Raw genomic sequence first — 12,014 nt, 5'->3', positions numbered from 1 at the left:
GAGATGTCTATCACTCCTCCCCTGCTTCTCCCAGTATTCCCAGATCTCCTGTCTGACCCGGTGGGCTGGTTTCATCCTCTTCTGCTTCAAGGCCAGTTGGTTCTAGAGAATATCGCACTTGGTTCTAGAGAGTATCGGGAAACATGGTCAAATCGAAAGCATTTCAGAAGAAGCTATCGGCTTTATACAACAGATTTGCACTCTATCCACCCACAAACAATATTCTTCTGCATAGAAGTGGGTGGGTTGGTGCCTTCAACGTGAATTGGATCCTGTGGGCTCAGACCTGAAAGATGTTTTGAATTTCTTTTCTGGATGATCTTCTTCTGGATTATGTTACAGGTCAGTAAATAACTTCAGATCTGCAGCTTTCTATTCTAATAAAATCTTAGGTTCTCAGGATTGTCCTAAGACACTCTTTAAGGTAGCGCAGGAACTATCAGACCCCAAAAATCAGTCCCTCTCTCCCTTTCTGTACCAGACTCAATGTGAGGAACTGGCTTGTTTCTTCACTCACAAAGTCTACAATATTCATGCTAAATTGGAGAAGGACCATTTTCAGCAATCCACTAAATCAGGATCTCAGTTGGATCCTCCTCTACCTAGTAAGCTTGGGTCATTGGACTCCAGCCTAGTACTATTGGACCTCTTGAACTCTTTCTTATGTGAATAAATCAGTCTGTGGCTCTGGGTTTTCATCATGTTGGTGTAAACCCAATAAGCATACCTCCCAAGTGTGTAACACTGGGCTCTCCGTGCACTGCGCCAGACAGAATGTCACAGCGTGCCAATAGTAATGTAAGGATGGGCAAGCCCATAACATGTGTATTATGGCAGCGTCAATGAGGCGGCATCGGGGGCAGGTGGCATCGGTGCGTTGAAAATCCCTGTTGATCTTATATGGTGTGTGTTAGACCTGACAGCCTTAAGAGGGTCATACCCCAACTTTTTGCCTGCCTCCCTCCACTTTTCTGACACTGTTTTTGCTGGTTTTAGGACTCTGGGCACTTTACCACTGCTAACCAGTGCTAAACTACACATGCTCTCTCCCTTAAACATGGTAACATTGGTTCATTCCCAATTGGCATATTTGATTAACTTGAAAGTCCCAAGTAAAGTGCACTACATGTGCCCAAGGCCTGTAGATGCTACTAATGGGCCTGCAGCACTGGTTGTGCCACCCACATAAGTAGCCCCTTAACCATGTCTCACGCCTGCCATTGCGAGGCCTATGTGTGCAGTTTCACTGCCACTTCAATTTGGCATTTAGAAGTACTTGCCAAGCCTTAAACTCCCTCTTTTCTACATACAGGTCACCCCTGAGATAGGCCCTGGGTAACTCATAGGGCAGGGTGCTATTTAGGTAAAAGGCAGGAAATATACAGGTGCGTTTTATATGTCCTGGTAGTGGACAACTCCTAAATTTGTTTTCTACTATTGTGATGCCTGCTTCTTTCATAGGATAGCATTAGGGCTACCCTCATATGCTGTTTGAGTGGTAGATTCTGATCACAAAGGGGTAACCAGGTCCTATTTAGTATGGCCAGGATGGTAATAGAAACTCCTGATTTTTGGTGAGGTTGGATTTTATATTCCTATTTTAGAAATGCCACTTTTAGAAAGTGAGCTTTTTTCTACACTTAAAGTCCATCTGTGCCTTACAGCCTGTCTCCAATCCACGTCTGGCTGGGCTGGTTGACAGGTCCCTTGTGCATTTCACCATAAAAGAAGCATTAGCAAATATATGGCAAATCATAAGAGAAAACAGGTTAACATACCAGTCCATAATGCCCATCCAAGGAACATTAGAAAAGTGTGTTCCTACAAGTACCTGTTTCTACTGATGAGGGCACCTCCAGTGCTATAAAGTGAATGTAGGAGGCCCTCGGCACTCCTCTGCGCAAAATGGGGGATGTGTAGTGATTTGGGGGAGGTTAAGGGGTACGCACCCCCTCCGTTTTTTGTTTTTTTACCAGGGCCCCTCCTGGGGACCTGTGCCCAAACAGGGCACCCAAGGTCTCTTCCCCCACCATTTCCGCCCTCCCATTGGGCCACAACCAAGGAGGAGGGGAGGCAAAGGATGCAACAACAACAAGGGGGCCCAGCGGCAGGGGAGTACAGCATGGGGCGAGAAGGGCGGCTCCAGCCAGCCCCGTCTCGCTCTTAGAAGCCGCAGACCGCACATCCTGGGTCTCAGCATGCCGGGTGGGGGTGAGCTTCCTAGCTCAAGACCCCATCTAGCCTTGGGAGCGGAGAACTCCGCCAGGTAAATCCTCCCACCCTCTTCCCTGACTCCTTCGGTGAGATGAGGCACTCGATATTGGCTGTGGCGGTGATCCTCAAAAGGTGGTGCCTGCCTGTGCCCCGGGGACACTCCTTACAGCGGCTCAGTCCCCCGGGGGCACAACAACACCGTGCTCCCTTTCTCCTTTTTCTCCTCATGCCCCGGGGGCACGCCGGACAGCGCGCTCTCAACGTGCTCCGGTTTCTGCAAAGCCCGGGTCCCGGTGGCGATTACTCATGGCGGCAAAGCGCTTTCCAGAGCAAAACAAATAAAGCAAAACGCGCTTCCAGGGCTCTTTAAGATAATTAAACAGAGCGCTCTCCAGGCGCCATGTAATTAAGGTGAAGCGCTCCTCCTGTGCTTTAGCAGATGATGGAAGGGGACAGGGGCCACAACCAGATGGAGCACAGGGCAGCAGGCCAGCACAAATGGATGCAGGCAGTTGGCAGTTCCTCCTAGTGACCCAGCAGGTCACAGGCCAAAACAGCAGCAGCAGTCCAAGGTGGTTCCTGGTGAGTCCATCCAGCAGAATTCTGTGTCCAGTTACAAGTATGTTTCAATTCCAAAGGGTTCCCCAATTGTGGGGAACAATCCTCCGTACTTATACTCAGTTTTGCAGTGAATTAACAAACAAAGGGGAGAGGAGGTTCCAACCAGTTACAACTGATTCGGAGAGTGCCCCCTCTCTCCTCAAGCAAAGGCTCCAAACATCAGTTTGGGGTAAACGACCCCTTTGTGTGAGGTCAGGGCACAGCCTTTACAGATGCATGTGTGCCCCACCTCCCTCTTCTCTCAGCCCAGGAAGACCTTTCAAAATGCAGATGCACCTCTGTGACACCTCCACCCTCCATGTGTACAGACTGTCTGAATAGTATGCCCAGGCCCAACTGTCACTCTCTCCAGACGTGGATTGGAGTCAAGCTGCAAAACACCAAAGTCATAACCACAGGGAAATGCTCACTTTCTGTAATGATAGTAAAAAATCCACCTACACCAGTAATCCGCATTTCTCACTACCATTACAGCCATACCAAACATGCCTATGCTACCCCTCATAAATCAGGCAATACCCTCTAGACATAAGGCAGGACATTTTCAATGTAATCCTAAGAGAAGGCAGCACTCACAGCAGTGAGAAACCAAATAGGCTGTTTGTCACTACCAGGACAGGCCAGCGTAGAGGCACATGTCCTGCCTTCTACATACATAGCACCCTGCCCATAGGTCTAGCTAGGGCCTATCTTATGGGGTGACTTATATGTAGTAAAAGGGGAGTTCTGGGCCTGGCAAGCAGATTAAGATGCCAGGTCCCTGTGGCAGTAAACTGTGCACGCAGACCTTGTGCTAGCAGGCCTGGGACAGGTTTGAAAGGCTACTTCAGTGGGTGGCGCAAGCAGCACTGCAGACCCACTAGCAGCATTTAATTTACAGGCCTTGGGTATAGGGATATCACTGTACAATGGACGTACAGATAAATTAAAATCAGATTATAAGTCAATCATACTAAGTTTACAAGGGAGAGCACATGCACTTTAGCAGTGATAAAGTGACCAGAGCCATAACATCCGCCAAAAAGGGTCAGAAAAATTAGGAGGAGAAGGCAAAAAGTTTGGGGAATTACCCTGTAGAAAGGGCCAGGTCCAACATGACTTCCTACCAGCCTAAAGCCAGGGGGACCAATCAATACCTTGATGGACTTCCCTGCTTCAGGCAATAGAACATGGACCCTGGCCCGCAACTGTAGGGGCATGATCCAGTTCTACGCCATTCTGAACCCAGGTGGATCCCTCTGTCTATGCTTCCCAGACAATCTATGCTAACCCATGGAGGCATCCTAGTTGTCTGTGGCCAGAGCCAAGTCCCAGGCCACCCTGGGGTCTCTGGTCTCTGAAACATCTCTGAGTGGGGGTGGTGGTAGCCCCAGGTGCATGCCATCCTCTCTCCACTCTACTGCCCACCAGTACAGGGGTTCTACCCTGCAACTGGTCCTCCAGCCTAGGGACTGGTCCTATAGACTGAATGGGGGTCAGTTGAGAGTCCTTCCTCCCCCTGCCCCTCCTTCTCGTGCTCTGCACTAGGGAATCAAATGCCTTCTCCAGGTCCAGTACCATACAGTCCGATTGTGACCAGAGGCCAAGGGCATATTACAGGATCCTGAAGAATCACCACAGATTCAGGGAGGTATTAGGAGTGGGAACAAACCTGTTCTGATCCAGGTGTACCATTATCAGCACTAATGGTGCAGGTGAGAAGCTAGCACTTTGGCCAGGATCTTGTAGTCGGTGTTTAAGGGGGCTAATGGCCTGTAGTAGCCCATTGCAGCAGGATCCCTGTCTGGTGTGGGGAGAGAGATATGTGATGCTTCATGTAGAACAAAGCTGGCAGGCATAAAGCCTGAAGTGTGTCATCACCGACGGTCAGTAAATGGAGGGGCTAGTAATGAGGCGGATGCCCTACAGAATTAGCCAGGTAGACCATCTAGGCTTAGTGGTTTACACAGTGGATAAAGAGCAGATGGCCTCTTTGAATTGGAAAAGGGTGAGTAGAGTATCCAGCTCTCTCCTCTGTTCAAGTGTGACCTGTGGAAACGTTACACCAGTGAGAAAGGTGTCTATGTCAGATATAGTGGGAGTGGTGACTGACTGGTACAGGGAGGAGTACTGGGAGGTTAGTTTAGCATGTATGGTAGACTGGGTGTGGAGGAGGTCTCCTTGGGCAGTACGTAGTTCCAATATCGGGTGAAAGGGTTGCTCTTGACAGATGAGCCAAGCCAGCAGCGCACCAGAGTTGTGTGCCCCAGCATGTGTTTTGGCTGAGTGAGCTGCATAATTACGGCAGTGAAGTTTCTCCAGTAGAGCAGCTTATTCCTGACGTGCATGTGTCAGGTGAGTTTGGTGTGCAGGGTGCTGCAGGACTTGAGTTTCATGGCTCAGCATGTTATGTTCTATGTTTGAGATGTGTGTGTCTAATTGGTGAAGGATGTTTTTAAGTGGTACCAATGCACTGACCCTGTATTGTTACCTGCATTAACCTCAAAGTAGTCAGTGATGGCAGTGTCTAGGAAAGTGCAGAAGGGGGGGAGGGGTCTTCTAGACCCCACGGTTGTAGATGCCAAGAATGTATGGGTGGCAAACTCCTTTCCCAGTTAAACTCCAGGAGTTGGGGGTTTTGATCAGAGTGTGTGCATCCAAAATAATCAATATGTGTGACATGTGTAAGAAGGTCTGGGGAACCTACTATGCGATCGATGCGTACATGCAAGCTATGGGAACAAGAGTAGAGGGAGCAGACTCTGGTAAAAGCATAGTGCGCACTCCAGATATCATCTAAGTGTCAGTGTCTGAGACTCTCCATAAGATGTTGGGCATTGGGTGTGGCATCTGTCTTGGGGAGAGGGGTAAAGGAGTGTTCCAGGTCACTGTTGAAGTCCTCTCCCAACAGTCAGGGCAGGCCGCACCAAGCTGACAGTACTTCAGATAGTTTTGCTAAGAAGGCTGCCTGGTCCATGTTTAGGGCATATGTGCTACCAATCACAAATTGTCAGCCATCTATTTGCCCTTGATTATGACAAAGTCCATCTGGGTCAACCATGGTATCATCTGCCTGAAAAGGAAAATCCACCTTGATCAACACTAATACTCCCCACGTATGTTGAGAAATGCATTGAGTATGCCTGACCCTGTTGTCGCCTTTGTAGCTTAGTGGCCTCAGCAGCCATCAAGTGTGATTCTTACAGATAAGCAATGTGGGTTTTGCAATGGCAAAAGTAGAAGTACACAGCATATCTGCGTGATGGGGTGTGCATGCCTTGAACGTTCCATGTAATCACATTTGTGCCAGGCATGGTGTAAACTGGAGGAGTGGTGGAGCCTAGCTATGTTAGAGGAATCTAGCTCCAGACCAGGTGTATTGTGAGTGGCGGCTGGGTATGGACAATAAAACCAAACAAAAACAAAGGGACCATGAAGATCAACCCTCTAATACCATTAGGGCTGAGAAATAACATGTATCTGCCCAAACTGTTCAATTTTACACTTGTAGAGGAACAAACCAACTAATGAGATTAGAGTTATGCAGGGGGTGCTGGTGAGCGAGACCCCTTGACATGATGTGAACTAAATAACACTGTTACAGGAGTAAGGGAGGTGAGTACAAGTTAAGGCAGTACAGTATGAGGTGCTCACTATAAGTTTGTATGTCAAGTAAGTGGTCCAAGACTTATGAAGTACATGGTATCTGATGGGAAATCATGAGCGAACCACACCGGTTGATGCACAGTTGTCATGCCGTGGCTAGGGAGAAAGAGACTGCATATGATTTACATTTTGCAAACCATCGCCTTAAATTAGTTCATCAGCGGTTTGCAGTGTGTCTTCTGGCGATGCCATTGCATCAGATTTTGAATGCCAGGTGGTAGTTGAGCTATCCTTACTGGAGGACCCAGTTGATTCTGCTTCGGCGTCTGATTGGGGTGTATGTTTCCACATGTTGGCGGCCATTCGCATGGCATGTTGCCACTCCTGTATCATCTACTCCAGGTTGAGTGTGGACTTAACACTTGGAGGGTGTTCCCATCTCTGACGTTTCCGCTGGTGCCGGTCTCTAAGTGGGAGGCCTTGTGTCCCAGTTCCAGTCTACGATGGTCGTTGCGATGCAGTGCCTAGTGTGTCAATCCAGTCCCAGGCTTCCTTGGGGTCGGTAAAGTAGGATTTCCCATCTAACTGGACGCTAAATTTCGCTGGGAATAGAAGGGAGTATTTCGTATCCAGATGGCATTTAATAGACAGTAACGAGCCTCTTTGATGTTGGGCTGCCAGAGTGTAGCCCGGGAAGAGCATCACTCGAGCACTGTTCAGAGTGAGGTCAGCCATCTTTCGAGCTTCACTAAGGATTAGGTTGTGGTAAAAAAGTATTTAAAGACCAGTGGTTGAGGGGTGGTTCCTGGCGGTGGTCTGTGTGCAGGTACATAATGTGCCTTCTCAATTGAAACAAATGGTGAAAGGGCCGATGGAGTAATTAACCCACAGGATCCACTGTTCAATGTAGACAACTGCTTCTTGGCCCTCTGTGTTTTCTAGAAGCCCTGCAACATGGATAGTTTTGTGTCTGGATTGACCTTCTGCATCGTCTGCCCTCTCCTCGAGGAGGCAAATCTTTTCTGTGAACTGAGTGAGTTGGGTTTCCACGGTGTGGGTCTGGGACTGCAAGGCGGCTAGTGACTGTTCTGTCTTGTGAACCCGTTCTGACAGTTTCCGATGATCAGCATGAAAAAGAGTGAGGTCTGCTGCGACCACGTCAATCTTGTTTTCCAGTGAGAGTCTTGATTTCTCGATAACCACCAATAATATGTCTAACTTGTCCTCAGGTGTTGTGGCGTCACCTGATCGAGGATGTGGGTCAGTGATGTCTGGCATGGTTCTGAAGACAACAGGTTGGAGCAGAGGTGCACCCATGGTGCCGGATCTCAGGCGACCCATGGGCCGGCCTGTCAGTTCAGTATTGCTGGGATATCCAGTGGTGGTGAGGGCGGGCCCACTTGCTTGTGTCAGACGCAATGGTTTTACATAGCAGCACAAGCAGTTCACCTGTGGGGCCCAGTCGTGCTCTGTGTCCTGGGGCTACTAGCTCAGCGACTGCAGTGTGATGACGGAGTGTAGAGGCACCAATATTGACACCGCAGAGAGAAACATCATCTCTAGGTAGTGGCGTGGCCAAGAGAAATGTAAAATTACATGTGTGCAGCACGTGCAGCCCCAGACAACCGGACAATAATAGGTGTCAATATGCCACTACAAAGCTAATAGAAGGGCAGTCACCAATATCGCAGAAGACCAGTGTGTAACGATTGGGTGTTACGTTCTTGGTACCACAGGCCACTAATGACTAGTCAGGAGAACCAATATTGTTGTCTACATATATCCCAAGTGGGAAAGTGTAGGACAGAAGGATAAGGCCAGCACACGGGAAGACTGCATTTGCTTTAATCTGCTGCAGGGGGCAGTAACATGAGCATGTTCCAGAGTGTTTATCTAGGTCCACAGGTAAGAGATGGGAATGTTCAAGATGGTTAGGGAAGGCAAAGTAAATGTTGCCAGGCTAGGTTCATCCAAGTACTTTGTGGCATGGCCATTATGGAAGTTGTTCAAGTGTGGTTGAACTCCCAATGTCTGCCCTGAAAGGGGTCTGTCTCAGGTTCTTGTGAAGATGGTGGCAACGGGCCGCCCAGAGTTTAATATAACGGGGGATGGTTAGTTTTACTGCAGTCCCCAGTATGGCACACGTGTCTGTTGCAGGGCAATAGATATGTCCAATGTGAGGGAGAAAATACTGCGCCACCCTCACCCCCACCTATGAGGATTTGGTCAGGTATAAGCGCCCAGCACTGCAGGGTGGTTGCAAGTGGATGGCAGCGAGTTGTCGGCAGGCAGCTAGGCCACTTACTTGGTTCTTTCGATGTGATGCGGGGGTAGCTGGGGCAGCAGTTCTCAGTGACACAGCATAAGAAGGAAGACAATGGCAGCCCTGGGGCCCTCTCCAAGGCTATTGTAAATGCCGGATCATGACCGCCAGCGCCAACTGCAGAGTGATGCAGGGCGGCGGCCTGCAGCCATCTCTCCAGCCATGGAGCAGGCATCTGATCTGGTTGGGGTCCTTGGTCACCAGGGCCCGGCAAGGACGACCTTAAGTAAGGTAAGTGCAGTAGGAGCCAATCAAAAGTTTCCTAGCTAACGAGAAGGAAAGTTTCAATTCTATTAAGGACCTGGAGGCAAGGATTATGCATAACTTTCTTCACTTTATTTCAACAACAGATTCAAAGAACGTAATAAAAGTAAAAAAGTGCAAAGACTACAAGTCCCATGAGCCTTATAGTGTAGAGTCTGTAATAGTCCAATCACAACACAGCACAGTGTATAAATAGGTATGACGTCCCTTCCTGTTCCTCTTCTTCACTTGAGGAAGTTAAAGATGAAAGTAGATTAGTCCATTCCTTGATTACTGCCTGTGTAAATACAATAATTATAAAAACGTTATCCAATTCTTTATACAACATTGATAAGTTTCATAAGAGAAAGCACAATGCTGAAAGAAAGATACATTTGTTCATAATGAGAAAATGTTTTAAAGATGAATTGTATGCAACAATTAAGAATTTAAAGCATGAACAGCATTGCAATAAAAGTTTACTTGCTGGAGTAAGAGAGATAACAGTAGCAGGTAGAGAAAAAGCTATGAAGATCAAATGCCTGGGTGGGATAATCCTCACCTCCATGTCCTTAATAGAATTGAAACTTTCCTTCTCGTTAGCTAGGAAATTTTCATTCTATGTCAGGACCGGAGGTGAGGATTATGCAAGTTTAAAGCTTACTTACAACCAGAGATGCGGATTCTAAAATAGGTTTAAAATATAACTTTTTGAGTGTGGATACCGAAGACCAATCCGCTGCATTCATGATGTCTTCAAGTCTACCACCTACCTGTATGGCTTTAGAAGCCATTGCTCCTCTGGTGGAATGAGCTCCAAATCTATGGATGTCAATGCCTGCCTCTGCCATGAGCCATCTAACCCATCTAGCAATAGTAGGAGATGAAACTGCTGTAAAGGGTTTTTGTAAGGCAATGAAAAGTTGATTCTTACCTGCAGGTCTGACGTCCAACGTAATGTCCTCATATGCTTTGATACAGTTTACTACACATAATTTTTGATGATCTGGAAAAGACAGATAAGAAACCACTCTGATATTGGTTTTGGTTCTCCTAAATATAGTGAAAGTTACACCTTCTGGGGTAAAGTGTTGAGCGGAGAGATCTAAGGCGGTAACATCAGATACTCTTTTACAGGAAATGAAACAGAGTAGAATCTCCAATTTAGCCGAAATTTGTTTACGAGATAAGAGATGATTATTGTGCCATTGGGAGAGGAAATTTAAAATTACGTTCACGTCCCATAAACCTGAATATCTGGGCTCAGGGGGCTTAGAAAGACGAATGCCCTTCATTAATTTACATACCCATGGATGTTCACCTACTGGTTTGTTGTTAATTGCTATAGGTCCTGCAGATATGGCTGACCTAAAGGTGTTATTAGTACGATAAGCCAGACCAGAGTGGGCAAGTTCTGCCAAGAAATTTAGGATATACGTAAGTTGTGCCACCAAGGCATCAATATGTTTCGCCACACACCAACGATTCCATCGGTTCCAGGCCAATCTGTATGTTTTGGTGGTACTAGTGAGATTACCTTGGAGAACCAATGGGTGAGGAGACCCTTGGTGATCAAGAAGTATCGAAGTTAATGATGGTAAACAGATCAGAAGATCCCAAGACACCTCCATGAGAGTCAGGAACCATGCTTGAGATTTCCAAATCGGAGTCACTAGAATCAAGGACGCCATTTGACGTCTTGCCTGAGCTGCAACTCTGGAAATTGTTATGAAGGGGGGAAACGCATACGGAAAAGCATCTATCGCTACCGCCCCTGGATTCAGTCTCCAGCTGACATATCTCATCAGTTGGTGATTGAGACGGGATGCGAAGGTCCCCACCTTTCCATCAGGGCTAGAAAGTTTTGCCAATCCAATTTCCAATCATTGCTGTCCGTGAAGTTCCTGGAGTTTCAGTCTGCTACCGTGTTCTTGATCCCTGGAAGATACTCTGCCACTACAGAGATCTGTTTCTGTGCCAGAAATCTTTTGCTAGTTCTGAGTGGGCCTTTAATCGAGTGCCTCCCAGTCGACTGATATACCGGACCGCTGATATGTTGTCCATCCGCAGAAGAATGGAACAACACACTTTGTCCTTTGTGAGGGACTTGATTGCAAAAGATCCTTCCAGGAGTTCTAGACAATTGATATGGAGAGAGAGTTCCTCCTCTGACCATCTGCCTCCCATGGAGATTTCCCCACATCTGGCTCCCCATCCCAGACAACTGGTGTCTGATTCTATAGTCATGTCCGGTGCAGTACCGAAAATAGCTATGCCATTCCAGGCATCCATGTGGTCTATCCACCACTGTAGTTCCGTTTTGGCCTCTGGAGATAAGGAAATCATTTCCGAATAAGTTAGACCCTTTCTGAGATGAGAAGCTTTTAATCTTTGTAATGCACTGTAGTGAAGAGGACCTGGGAAGATGGCTTGGATTGAAGAGGATAGAAGTCCCACAATCCTGGCCAATTGACAAAGTGAAATTCTCTCCCTTCTGAGAACTTTGTTGATGTCTTTCCGAATCTTGGAAAGCTTTGATAATGGAAGGCTGAGAGAAGCTGCGACAGAATTTATGAGGAAACCTAGAAAGATTATTTTTTGGGTTGGAACTAGTTCTGATATGGATTCGTTGATCACAAATCCGAGATTCTGGAGGAGAGCAATAGTCATGCTCAAATTGGATTGGAGCTGAGTTAGGGATTGGTCCATCAGAAAAGTATCGTCCAGGTAAATTATCACCCTTATTCCCCTGGTATGAAGGAATTCTACTTTCGGCCTCATGAGTTTAGGAAAACACCATGGAGCTAAGGATAGGCCTAAAAGGGAGAGTTTGGAACTCGTATATCTGACCTTTCCATGAGAACTGAAGAAATCTCTGGTGAGGGGAAAAAATGGGGACTGAAAGATATTCATCTTTGAGGTCCAGTCTGATCATCTAATCATTTGGAAGTAGAATGTCCCTCAGTAGATGAATGCCTTCCATTTTGAAGTGCCGATAAACTATCCATTTGTTGAAATCTCTCAAGTT

Source organism: Pleurodeles waltl, chromosome 7 (genome assembly GCF_031143425.1).
Source record: "Pleurodeles waltl isolate 20211129_DDA chromosome 7, aPleWal1.hap1.20221129, whole genome shotgun sequence".
NCBI lineage: Eukaryota > Metazoa > Chordata > Amphibia > Caudata > Salamandridae > Pleurodeles > Pleurodeles waltl.
This window is presented reverse-complemented; position numbering follows the sequence as displayed.